The following is a 20,850-nucleotide window of genomic DNA, read 5'->3' on the forward strand; positions in this document are numbered from 1 at the left end:
TGAGTTGTCAAAGTATTGCCCTATCCTCCTGCATCACTCTGTATCTGAAGCGTAAATTGGAATATTATAATAAAAATAATTTGAAATATAATCTTAAGAAGTACTTTTATTTGTTTCAATGAACCAGCAAATATTAGAATATTTAGAATGGTCGCTTGTACTACTGCTATGCCTAGGAAGACATGTAAAAGCAATTCGGTTTGAAGAATTATGCAATAAATAAAAAGATAGCTTTTTCGAATTTTGGAGCAGGAGAAAATTTTGGAGCAAATTTAACAAAAATGATAAGATAAGCAAGCACTCATCTAATGAGCTTAATATAAAGTGGGGTTATGTTTGCAAAATTTTAAGAAAATTTATCCCAAAATCCCCGTGGGGATATTAACCACAAAAGTTTACTTACAAATTGCCCCATATACACACATACTTACATACATTACCCCCACTTTTTTGTTTTTGGGATCCCTGAAAATGAAAAATTCCATACGTCGAGAAATTCAAACAACCCATACGCCCCATTTTTTGACTGATTACGATACTTTCTTACTTGTATCATAGCTCTAGAGCTTTGAGGCTATAAGCCAGCAAAGAATAAGAACTTTTTTCTGTCGTTTTGATCATACATCAGTTTTTTTTTAAATTATGAAAAAATGTTCATTTTAAAATGAAAAAAAAAAAAATTTTAGGGTATTTATTGTTTTCTTTGGAATAGAAAAATTGCGTTATAATTAATCCAATGGTTTATACGGATTTGAATACTAGATCGTGGATACCGTTGTTCTTTGGTGGTTGGGTTTCAATTAACCACACATTTCAGAAATGGTCGATCTGAGATTGTACAAGACTACATATACTTCTACATGTATCCTCATTCATCCTCTGAAGTAATCCTGAAAGTAATTCCTGGCGGCTAAACAGAAAAAAAGAAAAAAAGTTTAATGATAGCAATAGAACATTTCATTTTAATTAAAAATTAAAATGAAACGTTATTATAAGTATAAAAACGTTAGTAAAAATCAGCGGTAAAGTAAACTTTTTAATAAAACAATTAACTTTTTATTTCTCTCGTCTATATTACCACAAGCGTAATTTCTATTTTAATATAATACATTTAAAAGATAAAAGACATTTTTTAATACTCAATTTTTAACTTGAAATGGTTTTCAAGTGTTTAGTTACGTAGATATCTAAAGTTAAGTAATGTAAATTTGCTTCCCTTCGTCATATCCTCGGTAGTATAGTGGCCAGTATCCCCGCCTGTCACGCGGGAGACCGGGGTTCGATTCCCCGCCGGGGAGGTAAATTTTTTTTACACTTTAAACACCAAAATTTGCATCATTATTTTAATATTATTACTATTTTTTCATTATTTTTCTTTTTCATTATATATTTCCTGTTATATTATATTTTTGTAACACGCTTACATCAAACTTATATTCTAAAATTTAATAATCTGTAACTCTTCATTATTTTATATAAATTTAATTAACTACTCGATATTAATTCGGGCATTAAATCTTTATTATCCATGAGATAAACTTTTAAAATTCAAAAATTTATAAATAAAAATTATAATTTTTATTCTGTCTAGAAACAAGTGAATTATCCGTTCGTTACTGATTACTTATGCTTAAATACGTTATTCCAAATAGTCGAATTCCTTTCTAGTTGTATTTAAAGTAATTTTCTTATTAATATCAGCTAAATAACTGCGTTTCTTTGTGTATCAGTTTTTATTTATTGTTTGGAGGCAAAATTATTAAAAATGTTTGCCTACAAAAGATTTTTTCATCTTTTGTTTGCTCTATTTTTGTACATGTAATGTCTTAATAATATATTCCTTTAAACATTTTGCTAGAATTTTCTGTAAACAAGAAATCTCATCCAAAATTTTACAAATTTTCATGAAAAAGCTGTTTCAGGTTTATTTTATTCACGAGGGCTATTTTTTTTTTAAGGTCCGATCGGTCACGAAATTAAAACCGTTTCATGTGAGGAAAGAGGTGAAAATCGGATAGAGTCAAGTCCGGGCTGTATTTTGAGTGATCAAACACATCGCCTCGTCATATCCTCGGTAGTATAGTGGCCAGTATCCCCGCCTGTCACGCGGGAGACCGGGGTTCGATTCCCCGCCGGGGAGGTAATTTTTTTTTACACTTTAAACACCAAAATTTGCATCATTATTTTAAATATTACTATTTTTTCATTATTTTTCTTTTTCATTATATATTTCCTGTTATATTATTTTTTGTAACACGCTTACATCAAACTTATATTCTAAAATTTAATAATCTGCAACTCTTCATTATTTTATATAAATTTAATTAACTACTCGATATTAATTCGGGCATTAAATCTTTATTATCCATGAGATAAACTTTTAAAATTCAAAAACTTTACAACAATTGCTTCAAATTTTTATTTTTGTCTCTTAAAGCCTTTAATAAGATTTTATCATTCAAAAAATTCACTAATAAATTACAAAAAAAAAAAATGCGGAAGGAATAATACCGTTCAAAAATTTTTAAATATTCGAAAAAAAAATCATTTGATTAATTTTTTACATTCCACTCAATTATGAAACTTCGTACATCTATACGAACATTCTGAATTACTAGAATCCGTTATATTATGTTCATTTTATATTGCGTTTTATTACAAATGCAAACTCAAAAAAGAATAAAGAGAAAATTATTTGATTTACAAATTGAACGTAGTTATGCACAAATACTTAATTTCGGTTTTATATTGAGTGTTAGTAATATTGAATTTAGTATTTCGTTAACGTTGTCAGTGTTTACGCAATAGCGTCGAAGCATTATAATTTTTATTCTGTCTAGAAACAAGTGAATTATCCGTTACTGATTACTTATGCTTAATACGTTATTGCAAATAGTCGAATTCCTTTCTAGTTGTATTTAAAGTAATTTTCTTATTAATATCAGCTAAATAACTGCGTTTCTTTGTGTATCAGTTTTTATTTATTGTTTGGAGGCAAAATTATTAAAAATGTTTGCCTACAAAAGATTTTTTCATCTTTTGTTTGCTCTATTTTTGTACATGTAATGTCTTAATAATATATTCCTTTAAACATTTTGCTAGAATTTTCTGTAAACAAGAAATCTCATCCAAAATTTTACAAATTTTCATGAAAAAGCTGTTTCAGGTTTATTTTATTCACGAGGGCTATTTTTTTTTAAGGTCCGATCGGTCACGAAATTAAAACCGTTTCATGTGAGGAAAGAGGTGAAAATCGGATAGAGTCAAGTCCGGGCTGTATTTTGAGTGATCAAACACATCGCCTCGTCATATCCTCGGTAGTATAGTGGCCAGTATCCCCGCCTGTCACGCGGGAGACCGGGGTTCGATTCCCCGCCGGGGAGGTAATTTTTTTTTACACTTTAAACACCAAAATTTGCATCATTATTTTAAATATTACTATTTTTTCATTATTTTTCTTTTTCATTATATATTTCCTGTTATATTATTTTTTGTAACACGCTTACATCAAACTTATATTCTAAAATTTAATAATCTGTAACTCTTCATTATTTTATATAAATTTAATTAACTACTCGATATTAATTCGGGCATTAAATCTTTATTATCCATGAGATAAACTTTTAAAATTCAAAAACTTTACAACAATTGCTTCAAATTTTTATTTTTGTCTCTTAAAGCCTTTAATAAGATTTTATCATTCAAAAAATTCACTAATAAATTACAAAAAAAAAAATGCGGAAGGAATAATACCGTTCAAAAATTTTTAAATATTCGAAAAAAAAATCATTTGATTAATTTTTTACATTCCACTCAATTATGAAACTTCGTACATCTATACGAACATTCTGAATTACTAGAATCCGTTATATTATGTTCATTTTATATTGCGTTTTATTACAAATGCAAACTCAAAAAAGAATAAAGAGAAAATTATTTGATTTACAAATTGAAGGTAGTTATGCACAAATACTTAATTTCGGTTTTATATTGAGTGTTAGTAATATTGAATTTAGTATTTCGTTAACGTTGTCAGTGTTTACGCAATAGCGTCGAAGCATTATAATTTTTATTCTGTCTAGAAACAAGTGAATTATCCGTTACTGATTACTTATGCTTAATACGTTATTGCAAATAGTCGAATTCCTTTCTAGTTGTATTTAAAGTAATTTTCTTATTAATATCAGCTAAATAACTGCGTTTCTTTGTGTATCAGTTTTTATTTATTGTTTGGAGGCAAAATTATTAAAAATGTTTGCCTACAAAAGATTTTTTCATCTTTTGTTTGCTCTATTTTTGTATATGTAATCTCTTAATAATATATTCCTTTAAACATTTTGCTAGAATTTTCTGTAAACAAGAAATCTCATCCAAAATTTTACAAATTTTCATGAAAAAGCTGTTTCAGGTTTATTTTAATTACGAGGGCTATTTTTTTTTCAAGGTCCGATCGGTCACGAATTAAAACCGTTTCATGTGAGGAAAGAGGTGAAAATCGGATAGAGTCAAGTCCGGGCTGTCTTTTGAGTGATCAAACACTTCGCTTCGTCATATCCTCGGTAGTATAGTGGCCAGTATCCCCGCCTGTCACGCGGGAGACCGGGGTTCGATTCCCCGCCGGGGAGGTAAATTTTTTTTACAAAAAGTTTTTCTAAAATTCATTCTAAATTTGTGAATCACAAAACCACAATTAAAAAAGGAAGGAGTATGAAATTCAAAATGTTTTATAAATTTATGATTTTTAATTTTTACTTAATTATAAATTGCTTGTAGATAATACGTGTTTAAACTGGTTTTTGCGAACGATGTTGATTTTTAAGCCCTATCTAAAAAAAAATTGTAACAATTTTCCAAAATAAAATACAGAAATCCAGCGGGAACAGATAGTTGTTGGTATCAACAGAAGTACAGCCTTATTATATTACAGAAGTAGTTATTAATATTCTTGAAAGATCATTAAATCACCCAACAATTGTTTTGGTTATTTAGTGAGCAATGATAGAAAATAAGAAGGTAATAAAAGACGCGCAGCAATTAGTAGTAGGAGGTTATTTTATAAAAGAAATGAATAAAAGTACCAAGAAATCTGTTAATAAAACATATTTTCTTCCATATTTTGTATACGATGGTCGTTCACAAATTAAAAAATATAAATGGAACAGCGAAAAAATTATTAATAATTAAACTGAAATTATCTGATGTTCAAGTCATCATTCCTGACGTAGATGATATAATAAAAAATTACAATGAAATTATAAACCGTACGGTAAGAGCCACGCAGATATCATTTCTTCCGCTCATAAAACAAAAATTTCTGTAATACAGAATAAAACTGTTTTTAACAAAACGATAGTGATATATAAAAAAAAACGAATGGCACTACATTTCTATTATCAAAATCTGTTATTAATTTGAAATTTTCTTTAAAAAAGAATACACGTTAAATATATGTAATAGATAATAAACAATGTTTAAGCGTTCCATATAATAAGCAAAAAGAAATATTTGTTACAAAACTCTTAGCGACCCGATTTCATTTATTAAACAACGAATAATCATAAGGATTGTATTATTTCTGTAAATGTGATATGTATTGAATATAAATGAAATCGGGCCGGTAAGAGTTTTGTAACAAATTTTTCTTATTACGAGTATATGAAACGTTTAAACATTGTTTATTATCTATTATTGCATATCTATTGCCTATTATATACAGGGTGATTCAGGAGGATAAGGCAATACTTTGACAACTCATTCTAGAGGCTAAAAATAAGAAAAAAATTCATATAAACATAGTTCCGAAAACGCTTCGTTAGCGAGTTATACAGAGTGAAAGGTTTCGCCCGAGTTTCAGTTCCTCCGGGTAAATTAAGGCTTTCTGAAATTCTGGGAATGTCAATTAAGGGGTAAATTCAATCGTTTATTATGGGTTTTGAGCTGGGAAATCGAAAAAAAATAGGTCCCAGAACTGTATCTCTCTTAGTTTCTAACATATCCCATGTAAAACGCCAAAAACAGGGTCAAAAAACACATTTTTTTACGTTTGACGTAAAATAACGTTGTTAAATTGGCAATAAATCATACATTTTTAAACGTAAATTATAGAGAATTTAATTATAAGAAGATTGATGTAAATAATGTCAATGTATATTTAACATGTATTTTTTTTAAAGAAAATTCAAAATTAATAACAGATTTTGATAAGTGTCTTTCGTTTTTTGACATCAGTATCGTTTTGTTGAAAACAGTTTTATTTACGAGTATATTACAGAAATTGTTTTTTGAATGGAAGAAATGAAATCTGCGGGACTTACCGTACGGTTTACAATTTCATAGTAATTTTTTTGGATATCACTGCGTTTTGTTAGATTATTCTTTTATTTTTTTTATGAATTACTGATTGTTATCTTATAGATTTATTATTAAAATTTATTGCCTTCCTAGAACAAACAAGTTGAATTTCAAAGCTAATTCTTTTTTTGTTGATAGTCGTCGTATCAACCGTATTTTTTATTTTTAATAAAACTAGTATAATGACCTTTATGAATCGAAGATCCGTGATGTAAATTTGCACTTATTACTTTGTATATGTAACTCTCGATTTTTATCGTTAAATTCGATTTTACCAATCGAATTATTTCTGTTTTATTTACGCTTGGAATTAAAAAAAAAGTTTCATCTTCAGTACTTTCATTTACATAAGAGCATTTACTATTAAAACAAATTGTAGTATATTTTCTTTTAATTTTTATTATTTCAAATATATTATCAAGATTTTTATGCTACCTAGTACTATCAAGTACTGCTACCTAGCGGCGTGATTCGTAAAGGTACATTAAACAAATTAATAAAATGACATATTCGAGTCCCCTAGTTCATCAGATGTAAAAAAAAACCGTTGTCTAAGAAAATTCGAGATATTTTCTGAAAGTATTCTTTATTAAAAATCTTATTGAACTAAAATGTAATGTTTTCACGCTTATTTTTTTCCATTTTCATTTCACTGTTAGGTTAGGTCACGTTTAACCGTAAACGTAGTTCGTTGACTTCGTCGTCTCTTACTGACGAGGTTCTAACGAACTCCGTGATCAGATATTCAAAAAGAATTTCCATTATTATAATAGAGACCGGATTATATGCAACATAAAAAGCTTGAAATATGCGTTCAAATACGCATGAAAAGTGTGAAAATATGCAACTTTTAGTAATAAAAAAAAATAGTAATTTTTAGTGTTTTTTTTTTATTTCAAAATCAGCATACAATTAGTAAGTACTTGAATAACATATCGAAAAATTCGAAAATGAACAATTATTTAACATTTTGTTACTTTTGTAAACATAAAAGATCAGAGGTACTGTTCCGCGACTGCTAAGTGCGCTCTTATTAGCCCTGCAGCTAATAAGGTTTGGCCGGCTCAACGTAAGATTTCATTTATTAACAAGGTACCCTACCGAAAAGTATTGTAAATATCCATCATCACTAGATTTTAAGGAAAATATGCAATAACCGGTGAGAATAGGCTTAATATGCAAATATATATTACCAAATGTAGTTCCAGAATATAATCATCGATGTCGGTTGACCTTGGAAGTTGTAGACAGATTCTTGCATCAACATTTTAAAATTTAATAGGCAAACTATTGATCGCTTATCAAAAAATTCAGTGTTAAACTCTTGGCGATCTATTTTGATTCGATTCCTCAAGATTTTCGAGGTTCTCGGAAAAGTGCAAAATGTTAGAAATGGAAATGTAACAAATAGAAGAAATCATTAAAAGATACCTCAAAACCAAGTTTTTAAATTCAGTTAAGAAGATTTTGAAACAAAAAAAATAAAGATTTCATTAGGAATCTAAGACAAGTTGAATATTTTTGTTTGCTTAACTGAACGATAAAAATTCAGAAGTAAATTAATACACAATTTATTTTTACAATTCTACATTAATTTTTATGCATCAAGATATACAACAAAAGATTTCAAAATTAGGAGAATATGAAATGAAAATGGAAAAACTAAGTAATTAGGATTGGAAACAAAAACAATCAAGCAATGAATGTCTACAAAAAGAAGGAAAATTTTAGCAAGGAAATAGTAAAATATTTACATATGACGTCAACAGATGACTGCAAAAGTGAAAATAAAATTAAATTACGTATAGCAATGCTTATAGAACCATTTAACAAAAAAAAAAAAAAAAAACAAACAAGAAATAACAACAAAATACAATAACAAAAAAAATAAAAATAAAAAAGAAACAAAAACACTTATTTTGTAGTAAGATAGAGGTGGGATTTTAAGGGCATCTTTTTTTTAAGAGCATTCGGAGTGTATTTTTGAAAAATATAAAAGATGGTCATTAACAAAAAAAAGGTAAAACTGGAGGCATTTAAAATATAACCGTGGAGGAGATTGGAGATTATTAATGAAGAATTAAGGGGAATGAAAAAAATGAAGAGTTAACGGCCATAAAATCCTAATGGAAAATAATTCAGAACAGAAACTAACTGGCTAAGACATGGCATATCAGGAGAAAAGAAGGATTAAAACAGGTGCTAGAAAGTATAAAAGGGAAGGTCAGAAAAGAGTAAAAATTGTATATATTATGAAAGGAAATTAACTATCAGAATTTCAATAAAATAAATGCCAGTAGAGGAGAATGGAGCAAGTGACCTGCGTTTACGCAACTGTATGTTGATGACATAAAAAATGTCGCATAACGAGGTCGGTCACGGATGTATTCTAAAAAAAAATTTTTTTAAGTTAATCTGGTGGTGAATGTTAATTTTTTACTTAGAATAAATAATAGGTGAAAAAAAATGAATGTATTTCTTTTTACTATTAAAAGAAAATCACTTTAATTAAAACCGTTAACGTTTTTTTTTTTTTTTTTTAAAGTCGTACGTAATCGACTCGAAGCGAATTTAGTTAGGTATTATTTCGCAATATATGATAATTTTTCTCAATATTTACATCTTTTTAACCTATATATTAAATTTAATATAAAAATATTTCTTACAGCAATAATAACAAAATTTACAAACAATAGAAAAAAATGTTGAAAAACAAATGAAAAAAAACAACAAACAAATAAAACGTGGTATAATTAAAAAAAAAAAAAAAAAACAATCTGCAGTGGAATGATAATGACAAGAAATTAATGCGCGACAAACAACGAACAGGTTCAGCCGTTTTGCTATTTATCGAATGGTGGTTATGTTGAAATGCAGAGGAAACGATAAATCCTACATTCCTTTTTTCTCCCACCGCGTGCTTGTTGCCAAGCGAAAGAACCAAAGAGACAACCATGGACGACTCATCATTTAGATTAAACTACCAGGCGGGTAGAAAATATAAGCAACCACACTTTGTAGAGAACAGAATTTCTACAACGTTGACTTAACTCCCCACGTAACGCTCTAATTATCAGTATATACCTATCCTCCTCGTGTAAAACTCGATTAGTATTTACCCCACTACCTCAATCTATGTTATACATTTACCTGTTTATGATACATTCGAACATCAGTCAAGAACGACCGAACCGATTTTAACTAAACTTGTAGAATGAAGTTAAATGAAAATTAAAGAAATGTATGACTTGCACAACTTCAGCTTTATTATTTACAGAAGAGTTTGTCCACTTTATGATGAAAAATATTATCTTTTTGTTTCCATGTAATGTCTTAGGATGTATTTTATCTCAAAAATGATATGACAAAAATATCAAAGTTCAGAAAATTTGCACATACTTATTACGATAAATATTTTCAACATTTAAAAATGGTCGGTAAATAGAGACTCCGCACTCCATCTGCTAACGTTTTTATGATTTTTATTCCAGTGATAAATTTTAGCAAAGATTTCTATTCAAAAGGATTTCAAAGAGAATAAAAATAATTTACAAAACATGTTTTTGAAATTTATAAGAGGGAAATTTGTTTAATTTCAAATGAGATTTCATATTTTTTCCTTATGCGTTTAGGTTAGATTTTAGCAAAATAATTCAACGGAATTTGAAACAATTATACTTACGAAAATTTTTATGACGGTCATCGAACTAGGAAAACCTTTTTATTATAATTTTCTCTCTGAGAATACATCTTAGGGAAAATTCTGAAGAGATATTAATTAAGGATTAAAAGTAGATTTATATAAATATTATTTGGAATTATATTCGGGTTAAGGGTTTTCAAACTCCTTTAAAAGTAATAATAACATTTTATAATTGCTGCCTTAGGATTCAGGATCAATAAATTATTAATATCAACACATCTCAGGAAGACATGAAAAATTCATGAAAATAAAATTGAAAAAAACTATTATAGGGACATATCTTTTCAAAATCTGGTTGAAGGAATTCCCTTCTGGCTTATAAATAAAAAAATAAATAACATATAGCATTTTTCCGAAGAAAGTTTCTTATAAGAAGCAATTCAGATAGACAGTAGTGTTTAATTTACAATAATTCAGTAAATAATTTTCCTTAAAATGTACGCATCAGGTTTTACTTATGCCATAAATTTTTTTTTTTGTCTTCAGTCATTTGACTGGTTTGATGCAGCTCTCCAAGATTCTCTATCTAGTGCTAGTCGTTTCATTTCAGTATACCCTCTACATCCTACATCCCTAACAATTTGTTTTACATATTCCAAACGTGGCCTGCCTACACAATTTTTCCCTTCTACCTGTCCTTCCAAAATTAATGCTACTATTCCAGGATGCCTTAGTATGTGGCCTATAAGTCTGTCTCTTCTTTTAACTATATTTTTCCAAATGCTTCTTTCTTCATCTATTTGCCGCAATACCTCTTCATTTGTCACTTTATCCACCCATCTGATTTTTAACATTCTCCTATAGCATCACATTTCAAAAGCTTCTAACCTTTTCTTCTCAGATACTCCAATTGTCCAAGTTTCACTTCCATATAAAGCGACACTCTAAACATACACTTTCAAAAATCTTTTCCTGACATTTAAATTAATTTTTGATGTAAACAACTTATATTTCTTACTGAAGGCTCGTTTAGCTTGTGCTATTCGGCATTTTATATCGCTCCTGCTTCGTCCATCTTTAGTAATTCTACTTCCCAAATAACAAAATTCTTCTACCTCCATAATCTTTTCTCCTCCTATTTTCACATTCAGTGGTCCATCTTTGTTATTTCTACTACATTTCATTACTTTTGTTTTGTTCTTGTTTATTTTCATGCGATAGTTCTTGCGTAGGACTTCATCTATGCCGTTCATTGTTTCTTCTAAATCCTTTTTATTCTCGGCTAGAATTACTATATCATCAGCAAATCGTAGCATCTTTATCTTTTCACCTTGTACTGTTACTCCGAATCTAAATTGTTCTTTAACATCATTAACTGCTAGCTCCATGTAAAGATTAAAAAGTAACGGAGACAGGGAACACCCTTGTCGGACTCCCTTTCTTATTACGGCTTCTTTCTTATGTTCTTCAATTGCTACTGTTGCTGTTTGGTTCCTGTACATGTTAGCAATTGTTCTTCTATCTCTGTATTTGAACCCTAATTTTTTTAAAATGCTGAACATTTTATTCCAGTCTACGTTATCAAATGCCTTTTCTAGGTCTATAAACGCCAAGTATGTCGGTTTGTTTTTCTTTAATCTTCCTTCTACTATTAATCTGAGGCCTAAAATTGCTTCCCTTGTCCCTATACTTTTCCTGAAACCAAATCGGTCTTGTCCTGACACTTCCTCCACTCTCCTCTCAATTCTTCTGTATAGAATTCTAGTTAAGATTTTTGATGCATGACTAGTTAAAATAATTGTTCTGTATTCTTCACATTTATCTGCCCCTGCTTTCTTTGGTATCATTACTACAACACGTTTTTTGAAGTCTGATGGAAATTCCCCTTTTTCATAAATATTACATACCAGTTTGTATAATCTATCAATCGCTTCCTAACCTGCACTGCAATATGCAATAAAACATCGACATATTTATCCCTCGAAAGTAAAATTTGGTTATGTTTGTCAATAGAAACATCCAGTTTCGTTTAGAGTGTTGCTCTTGATATCTTCTTTTCATTCAGAAAAAACAAAGTTGAGAATAAAATCAAAAATGAATGCTCAGAAAAGTTGGAAAGCAAAAAACAAGTAATAGATAACAGAATAAGAAATTCGATAGGACACTGGCTGGCTATAATGGCAGGCAGAGCCTTGAGGAGAGGTGATGACAGGATCTGCGTCCTAGTTACACTGGACTTAAGAAACGCGTTTAATTGCATTCGCCACTCAGCAATAACGAGAGCAATGGAGGACCTTTGTGTCCCTTCTTACCTGCGACGGATGATGCAAAATCACCTCATTGAACGTCAGATGATATTTAGATTGCATGATGAGTATGTTGAGAAGATCCTCGATAAAGGGATACCACAGAGGTCGGTTCTTGAACCGACCCTCTGGAACATGGCTTACAATGGAGTGTTTCGGGTTGTTCTCCCACAAAGGGTTACATTATTTGGCTACGCAGATGATATAGCGTTGCTGGTGGAGGCGGAAAAAGGCATGAGGTTGTAGGCAAAATAACCGAGTGGTATACAAGAATTAGTGAGTGGATGGTTGGGGTAGGACTGGAGTTGACTCCTGAAAAGATGGAGATGGTGGTGATCTATGCCGTAAGAAGGAGGCCAACTTTACGTCTGATCCTTGATAGTAGAGAAATTGTGTCACAGATAGCCATAAAATACTTGGGAATCTGGGTTGACTACAGCCTATGAATTAGTACTCACGTACTCCGGGCTTGTGAGAAGGCGGACAAAACGAGGAGGCTTATTGCTAGCCTATTCCCGAATACAAGAGGGCCCTCCCAACATAGGAGACAATTGCTTACTGGTGTGGTCTATTCGGCCCTGCTATATGGCGCCGAGTTGTGGGCGGGTGTTAGATTTGCCAAGTATAGGGAGGGATAAATTACAATCCATTCATAGGAGGTGTTGCATCAGAGTAGCGGCCGCATATAGGACGGTGTCCAGGAAGGCGGTTGAGGTGATTGCTGGATCCCCGCCTGTAGACTTGATGATAATGCTGCGTAGCAGAATTAGGGAACTGAGAACACTCCCGTTAGAGGAAAGGAAGCGGTCTGCTGAAGAACTAGAAGAAGAGATCGCACAAACATGACAGGAGCGGTGAGATCGGGCCACTAAGGGTAGGTGGACCCACCGCCTTATTGGGGACATCAGGAGGTGGTGTCGGAGGACCCATGGCACGCTGAGTTTTGAGTTAACGCAATTCTTGGCGGGTCATGCGGGATTCAGGTCTTATTTGTATAGATTTGGGCTCGAACAATTTGAAAATCGTCCGGAGTGCGTGATGGAAGATACCCCCCAACGTGTTTTCTTTTTGCGTCCGCGATTCGCCATATAGCGTAGAGAGATGCTCGGCAACCTGAGACTTGAGCACATGTTTCGCCCTGAAGTCCTATTACAAGTTGAGGCACAGTAGAAGACTGTGGAAAGATTCGTCAGGACGGTCATGAGGAAACTCCAATTATATGAGGAATCCCGCAGAGGGGAATGGTGCCAGAGGACGCGGGTGCGGACAGATCCACGGCTGTGTGCCCAGGGGCCCCCCGTACATGTGGGGGTCGCCTGGGGGCGATGAGGCCGGGGACACTCTGCTCGTGCGTCTGATGGTGGCTACTGGTAAGTGGTGTGACTATTTAAGATTTCTGTCTTGACGGCTGGGGTGGATCTGTAACGTGTGGGTGTTGTGGATATTTTAGTTCTGTTTTCTACAGGTTCTTGTGCGTTGTTGTCGGTGTATGTATTTGACGCGCTTTACGTGTTTCTTCCAGTAGTGTTGACGTATGGTATGTGACATTGTTGGATTGTTATGACTGTGTGTGTGGGCGATTCCCCCTTTTTCTGATGAAATGTTTTTATAAGCAGTCCCAGGAAGGGGGAAGCCAGGGGCGACTAAACCTCCGTTTAGTCGGTAGTACGCAGGTATACATACGCCCTTGGTTATAACTGGCGGAACCTGTTAGCGAGCCCGACAGTGCTTAGGCGCCCGTAAATGAGGTTCCTCCACCTCTTTAGAAAAAAAAAGAGAAAAAAAAGGACGCTGGCTATAAGAAAATAAACTATTATACCAAGACCAGGGTAACCGATTTCTTCCAATTAAGAAGAAAGAAACAGCAAATAATAATGAAAAGAATAATCCAGAAAAAACTAAAAGGGATTCTATCTCAGACTAACAGGTCTGTTTAACAATCTGTTCTTTGTAGTACAAACAATGGCGCCTCAAAAAGCTGTTGTTTGATCAGATGAGTTACCGGACAAGAATAAAAATTGATAGAAAAACGTAAGGGCGCGGATGATGAAAATTATTACGCTTCAACAATTAAAGGGATGAGGACGGTGATGGTTCTGTAGAGCAGGAGATATAAATACTATCAGGGACCAGCGGATAACAGTCAACAGTTTTGCGTGACTGTGTTCGGCGTAGTCGTGATAATAAACGATAAGAGTGTGTAATTTCACAAGTCCGAGTTCGAAACGCCTGCGGTGACAGCGATGTCAGTAAGCGTGTCGTAATAAGTGGAGAATACGTCACGAGTATTCCAGCGTGGATAGTGGGTGAATGCAGGAAGTTTTTCGACGAGTTATTGGTACACAGCAGTGAAAGTAACAGTATTCAACTCGGTCATAAAGTGTAGGATACTTCTATTGACCCACCGGGTTGGTCTAGTGGTGAACTCGTCTTCGCAAATCAGCTGATTTCGAAGTCGAGAGTTCTAAGGTTCAAATTCTAGTAAAGGCAGTTACTTTTATACGGATTTGAATGCTAGATCGTGGATACCCAATGTTCTTTGGTGGCTGGGTTTCAATTAACTACACATTTAAGGAATGAAGGAATGATCGACCTGAGACTGTACAAGAGTATATTTCATTTACATTCATACATATCATCCTCATTCATCTTCTGAAGTAATATCTTATGGTGGTTTCGGAGGCTAAACAGAAAAATAAAGGGTAGTTCTATTGTAAATAGTAAAAGTGAAATAATATTTGCAAAAATTGAATAAATGAACTTTAGACTTTTTTTTCTTTAGTGTTCTCTTGTTCTTAATACAATATTACTTTCTAGCGCTCGTTATAACGTTCTTTGCAGTAAATGAGACTGTATACTGTTGTTTATAATTTAACTGTTATTTTTATTTCTATTACTATTTTGTACGTTATATATACGTATTGCATTATTATTATTGTTAGTATTATTTTATTATTATTATTATTATTACTTATTTTGATTAAAATTGCATAACTAAAACTGAATTACAACATAATCTGTGTTATCGATGCAATAAAGAATAATTCCCGATTAGTTGTTACTACTGAAGGCTTAAAAAGGAAAAGAATAGAGCAAATTGGTGGGCTGTAATAATTAAATTATTTAAAGCGACTAGCTTGATTACTGATTTTTTAGGATATTTATGAAATTAGTACGGTAACATTTGTGTTCTCCTTTTGCCGTTCAAAACATTTTAATCGAATCGTTCCAACTGGAAATTTTAAACATAGCGTGCAAATAAAATTATCTGTTGAAAATACAATAGCTTAAAGAAAGTTTTGTTTTCAAAGTAGTGTTTATTAATAAAGAATTTCTTTATAATATTAACTTATATACCGCTTCTCATATATATATATATACTCATATATATATATATATATATATATATATATATATATATATATATATATATATATACTCGTATACAGGCCACAAATAATTTAATTTTAATGGATAAACTGGCTACTTTAAATCCGAAAAAAGTATATCACAAATATAATTGGAAAAAATCCAATGGTTGGTTGTTTTGTATTATACAACTGTTTTTATTGTAAGCATTTTTAAGATACTACGCTAAGAAACACTAGTATCGCTACTGCACCTAGCAACTCTAATTTCACCTTATGTTTTCCTGGTACAGCAGTCTTCCATTTAGCGAGTGAGTGTTGAGACTGTATTGCAGAGACTGAAAAATGAGAGAAAATAAGAGAAATTCCTAACTATTTATACATAATAATAATAATAGATATCCTTTTTTAAATAATGATTCTTGAAATGGGATAGCAACCTTTCAGGGTAACTAATTATTTGATGGTTCATACAGATTCAAAAACAAATTACTAGGTTCTAGGTTCTGGGTAGAGCAGTTGAAACCAGTGATGATGGATATTAGCTACACTTTCTTAGGAAATGTTTTTATTTATTTTATTTTATTTCGTTTTTTATTTTTTATTTAATAAGATAATCATAATCCCTGGATACATTCTGGAGATAGTGTGCCAGTAGGATCACCGAGTAGGAACTGTTCATCAGATAATAAAAAAAGAAACTGATAATATGAAAAAAAACTTCAGACAATTTCTGAAGTTTGAAGAGAATCTGAAGTCTAAGAGATAGGCACAAAAACTTCATCAACCAGACAGTCAAATGATAAAAAAAAAAAAAAAAAAAAAAAATAGAAAAGAACTCACGTTTCACAGAAGAATAGACATACTCTGTGTGCAAGCTCTTCCTCATTGCAGATAACCGTATTATCACTGGCTTATTAAAAATGTTAACACAATTAATTATAATTTGATTAACTAGTCATTTATCAGTTCGATCATTCCTAATACAATAATTACATAAATTTACATTATTTTTCTTTTTCACTTACTATTCAGGAGTTAAAATTAATACATTAAAGTTAAGTTACACTCTTAGTATACTAGTAGGACCGGGACAGGCATGACCGTTTTTAAATTCTAACTATGATTTTTAAACTTTGACTTTAATGCATGAATTTTAACTCTAGATAACGGCTTCTAAGTAAATCAAAAGATCTAGAGAACGTATCAACGTGCTGGTACGGTGGATTATATTAATTGTTAATTTATTTACTTAACATATCAGCGGTCCATGTTTGAGAAATTAATTAATTATAACTATTAATAATTTCGTTTGCTGGTAACGATTGTGTAAGTTTTATTACAAATAGATGGTAAATACAGAGTATCCAAAAAGTTTTTCCGCGATAACAAAAATTTATTACAAAAAAACTATTACAGATACAACCGCAAAAATTATCAAGTTTTTTACCGTATCAGTAAATTTCAACAAGTACACCTTTTGCCGTTCGCAGAATGTCTAACGGATAATCGATTTCGAGCCATGTGTTGATCAACATTTCTTCGGTAACACTACCAACAGCTTCAGTTATTCTCCGTCTCAACGTGTTCAGATCAGGTAGGAGTGTTACATAGACTCTATCCTTAACATAACCCCAGAGGAAAACGTCTAAGGGAAGTTATGTCTAGCGATCGTGGTGGCCAGAGAGTAGGACTGTCGCGCCCAATTCATCTACCGTGAAATGATTCATTCAGAAAATCTCGAACTAGTAAACCCCAATGTGGTGGTGCGCCATCCTGCTGGAAAACCACCCTAAATTGCAAGTCATTTAGTTGAGGTATAGTAAAGTGCTGCAGCAAATCCAAACAGATATTAGCTGTTATTGATTGCCCATCGGTAAAGAAGGGATCAATGATTTTGTTGCAAATCGCACCACACTTTCCCTTTAGGGAATCTCTAATTTTTCTCTGGTAAAGTACGGATTTCTGGGCCCCATATTCTCAAATAATCCCTGTTCACTTTCCCTGAGGTTTGGAATGAAGCCTCGTCTGAGTGCTCATCGTCTGGTACATTTTATCTTATCAATCCGTTGCAAAATCTTGGTCACAAAGGCAGCATGACGAGGGCCGTCATCTGGCTGTAGATGTTGCAATATCTGAACATATGCGTGCAACTTAGTTTCTTGTGTAAAATTTAGTGCACTATTGATTGGGGAATCCCTAGTTCACGAGATACACGAAGGTTAGATTTGGAAGGGCTATGTAGAAATGCTTGCTGCACAAACTCAACCTTCTTCTCTTCACTAACGGTTGGCCGCCCTGTTTGCGGAAGGTCGACTACACTTCCACTCTACTTAAACTTTGTATACCACGCAACGATACTCTTGCTATCAATCAGGTGCTGGTCGTCCGTATTTCCTTCTAAAATTTCGCTGCACAGTAATCTGTGATTTCGATTCGTGATACCACAACACACATTGCGCTTTCTCCTGGATTGACGCTATTTTATAAAAAAATTGATCACAGTGCCCTCTACCTGCAACAAACCAACGTAAAAAAACTTGATAATTTTTTCTTTCTTTTGCCAAAACCGCACAGCTGTAACTGTAATAGTTTTTTTTGTAATACATTTTTTAAATTATGGAAAAACTTTATGGACACTGCTACTTTTCTCTACTAAACGAGTATTTTTTTGCAATCTACTCTACAAATGTTACCTTGGAAAGTATTTTATTTATATATCGTTCAATTGTAAAAAGTAACAACATTATTAAAATTGTCGACTGAAAATAATTAATTCTGATTCATAAAAGAAAATTAATTTAATTAAATTTATTTAGCAAAGAAATTATTTCTTCTAACCGTTAAAAAAAATATTTACAATGATCGTAAAAATAATAATATTTTGGAAGGTTTTTTTAACGAGATTTATTGATTTGTAGTTGCTATGTTCACGCATTCCTGTTTTTTGTACGGATGAATGTGAGTGATTATGTGTGTGTGTGTGTGTGTGTGTGCGAGGGCGCGCGTTCGTATGAGAGGAAGAGTGTGTGTTATCTACCGTTCGATAAAAAACTAAACTAAAAAACACACAAAAATATTAAGAAAACAAAGAAAACAACAACGTAGTCCGCACAATTTCCAGAAATTAATAATAGGAGATCATAAAATTATAGAAATTATTAAAAAAATGAATACAAAAAACATTCTTTATGCAGTGAGAGAGGCCCATCTGATAATATTTGTAGTTGCCTAGTGAACTCCATAATAATCATGTTAGCCTGATATAAATTATCCAATATTGGACCATTATTGTGACGTTTCGGTCTCCTACTGTGACGTCATGGCATTTATGTTTAATCAATAATGAATTTTGTTGTTAGGCCTATTCTAAATTCCAATGCACTTTTTGGTTTCTTCCTAAAATTTTCTCAACTAATCGTATTTCAATTAATATTATAAAACTTATTACTTTTTTCCATCTTTAAAAATATCTATATCTTTAAAAATTTTACCAAATCTTCCAAGGTTATGATTAGAAAATTTTGGATAATTTCCTTTGTGTTCATGTTAAGATCTTTAATTAAAAAAAAAAAAAAAAAAAAAAAAAAAAAAAATCAACTGTCAACCCACAGGAAAAAATCATTAAAGATATAATTTTTTTATTCATAAAAAAATACGACTGTTGTAGAAAATAATAATAATAATAAATGGCTTAAAATGAAAATTACTGAGAATAAGAAAATTTGATAATTAAAGAATAAGTTTGTTAGATTACAAAAGCAAAACGAAAAATATTCCTAATTTATTTTGTTAATATTTTTTTTTTATATATAATTTTATATATATGTGTAATGTATTATATATAAACATTTTTAATTACAAATTCTATAAATTGCCTAATTTAATTAGGCAATGTAAGACTTAAGACATTTGAATTCAGTTCAATTAAAAAAAAAATGGTGATGGGGAAGCACACCACTCACTGCAATGCAGAGCGCGTCAGTTTAGACAGCTTCATCCATCCAGACCAGTTCTATCAATCCAACAGACTCGCAAAGTGTGTACGGATACCAGGCCAACAGAACCACCAAGCAGCTATCTCAGAAAATGCAGTATAGCCCGGGACAATGCAACAAGTTTGTTTTTTCTTTTTTTCTACTAATGCTCTCATATCAACCTATTAAAATGTCTACCCCAAAAAAACCTTTTTCAAACAAATAACATAAATGAAGTATTTTTACTAAACAATTACATAATGTGTATAATACAAATTAACAGGAAAAAACGAAAGTTTTCTTCATTAAAAAATTCGAGTTTTTTTAAAACTAATTAATAACTACTTTAAAAATTAACATTTAATAAGCGTACTTTATATTCCTCCTTCCCGAAGATCGATAAAAAATTAATGTCAATCAACCTTAAAATATTTTAAATTGATGTTATTTATAAATATTCTAACAAATACAACGTTTTCTTCATTTTATTTAAATATATTTCTTTTTCCTAATGTGCAAACTGCTTAACTAGTGAACAATTACCAACCCTTTCCACGACCCAATGAGATATATGAGATGTATGACATGTAAATGAGGTGTAGTCTTGTATTGGTTTTTGTTAAGACGACCATTCCTGAGATGTGTGGTTAATTGAACCCTAACCACCAAAGTACACTGGGATCCAATGTCTACTACTCAAATCCTTATAAAAGAAACTAACATTTACTAGGATTTGAACCTCGGAACCTTCGATTTCGAAAATCAGCTTTTAAACAATTGATTTAGACGATGAGTTTACCACTAGACCCCACTTTACCCCACTAGGTGAGGAAATTTAAACCATTAAATATGGTTGAAAAATATGCAAAGAATAATTATAAAATTGTATATAATTGACATAGTTTTTTGTCAATTTTTAAAATTTTCATTTTGTCATTTAAAAAAAATCATGGAAAATTACGGGTTTGAATCCCAAGTCAGATTTAATATTTTCTGTACGCTACAAATTTCTATGTATTTCCAAGTCGAAGCCAGTTAGACAAATGTCAACGTCTTAAACCTTACACTGGCGTTTACTTCAAAAGATTAAACTAATAAAAAAAAAAGATTACTTATGTTAATGTGCGTTTTTAAAATAAAATTTTTAATTCTGCACGATTTGAATAGCAAACTGAAATTATTTTTTTCTGCAAAAAAACATAAAA

The 20,850-nt window shown here is 31.5% G+C and overlaps 4 non-coding genes across 4 annotated transcripts; all 4 read left to right on the top strand.

Moving 5' to 3' along the window:
* Window positions 1–1,226: 1,226 nt before the first annotated feature.
* On the top strand, window positions 1,227–1,298 carry TRNAD-GUC (transfer RNA aspartic acid (anticodon GUC)). The gene has a single exon. It is a non-coding gene; the product is annotated as a tRNA-Asp (tRNA).
* Window positions 1,299–2,068: 770 nt separating this feature from the next.
* TRNAD-GUC (transfer RNA aspartic acid (anticodon GUC)) lies at window positions 2,069–2,140 on the top strand. Its single transcript has one exon. It is a non-coding gene; the product is annotated as a tRNA-Asp (tRNA).
* A 1,171-nt stretch (window positions 2,141–3,311) lies between these two features.
* Window positions 3,312–3,383, top strand: TRNAD-GUC (transfer RNA aspartic acid (anticodon GUC)). Its single transcript has one exon. It is a non-coding gene; the product is annotated as a tRNA-Asp (tRNA).
* A 1,170-nt stretch (window positions 3,384–4,553) lies between these two features.
* TRNAD-GUC (transfer RNA aspartic acid (anticodon GUC)) lies at window positions 4,554–4,625 on the top strand. The gene has a single exon. It is a non-coding gene; the product is annotated as a tRNA-Asp (tRNA).
* The last annotated feature ends 16,225 nt before the right edge of the window (window positions 4,626–20,850 follow it).

The sequence above is a fragment of the Lycorma delicatula genome, chromosome 10, assembly GCF_047948215.1.
Source record: "Lycorma delicatula isolate Av1 chromosome 10, ASM4794821v1, whole genome shotgun sequence".
Classification (NCBI taxonomy): domain Eukaryota; kingdom Metazoa; phylum Arthropoda; class Insecta; order Hemiptera; family Fulgoridae; genus Lycorma; species Lycorma delicatula.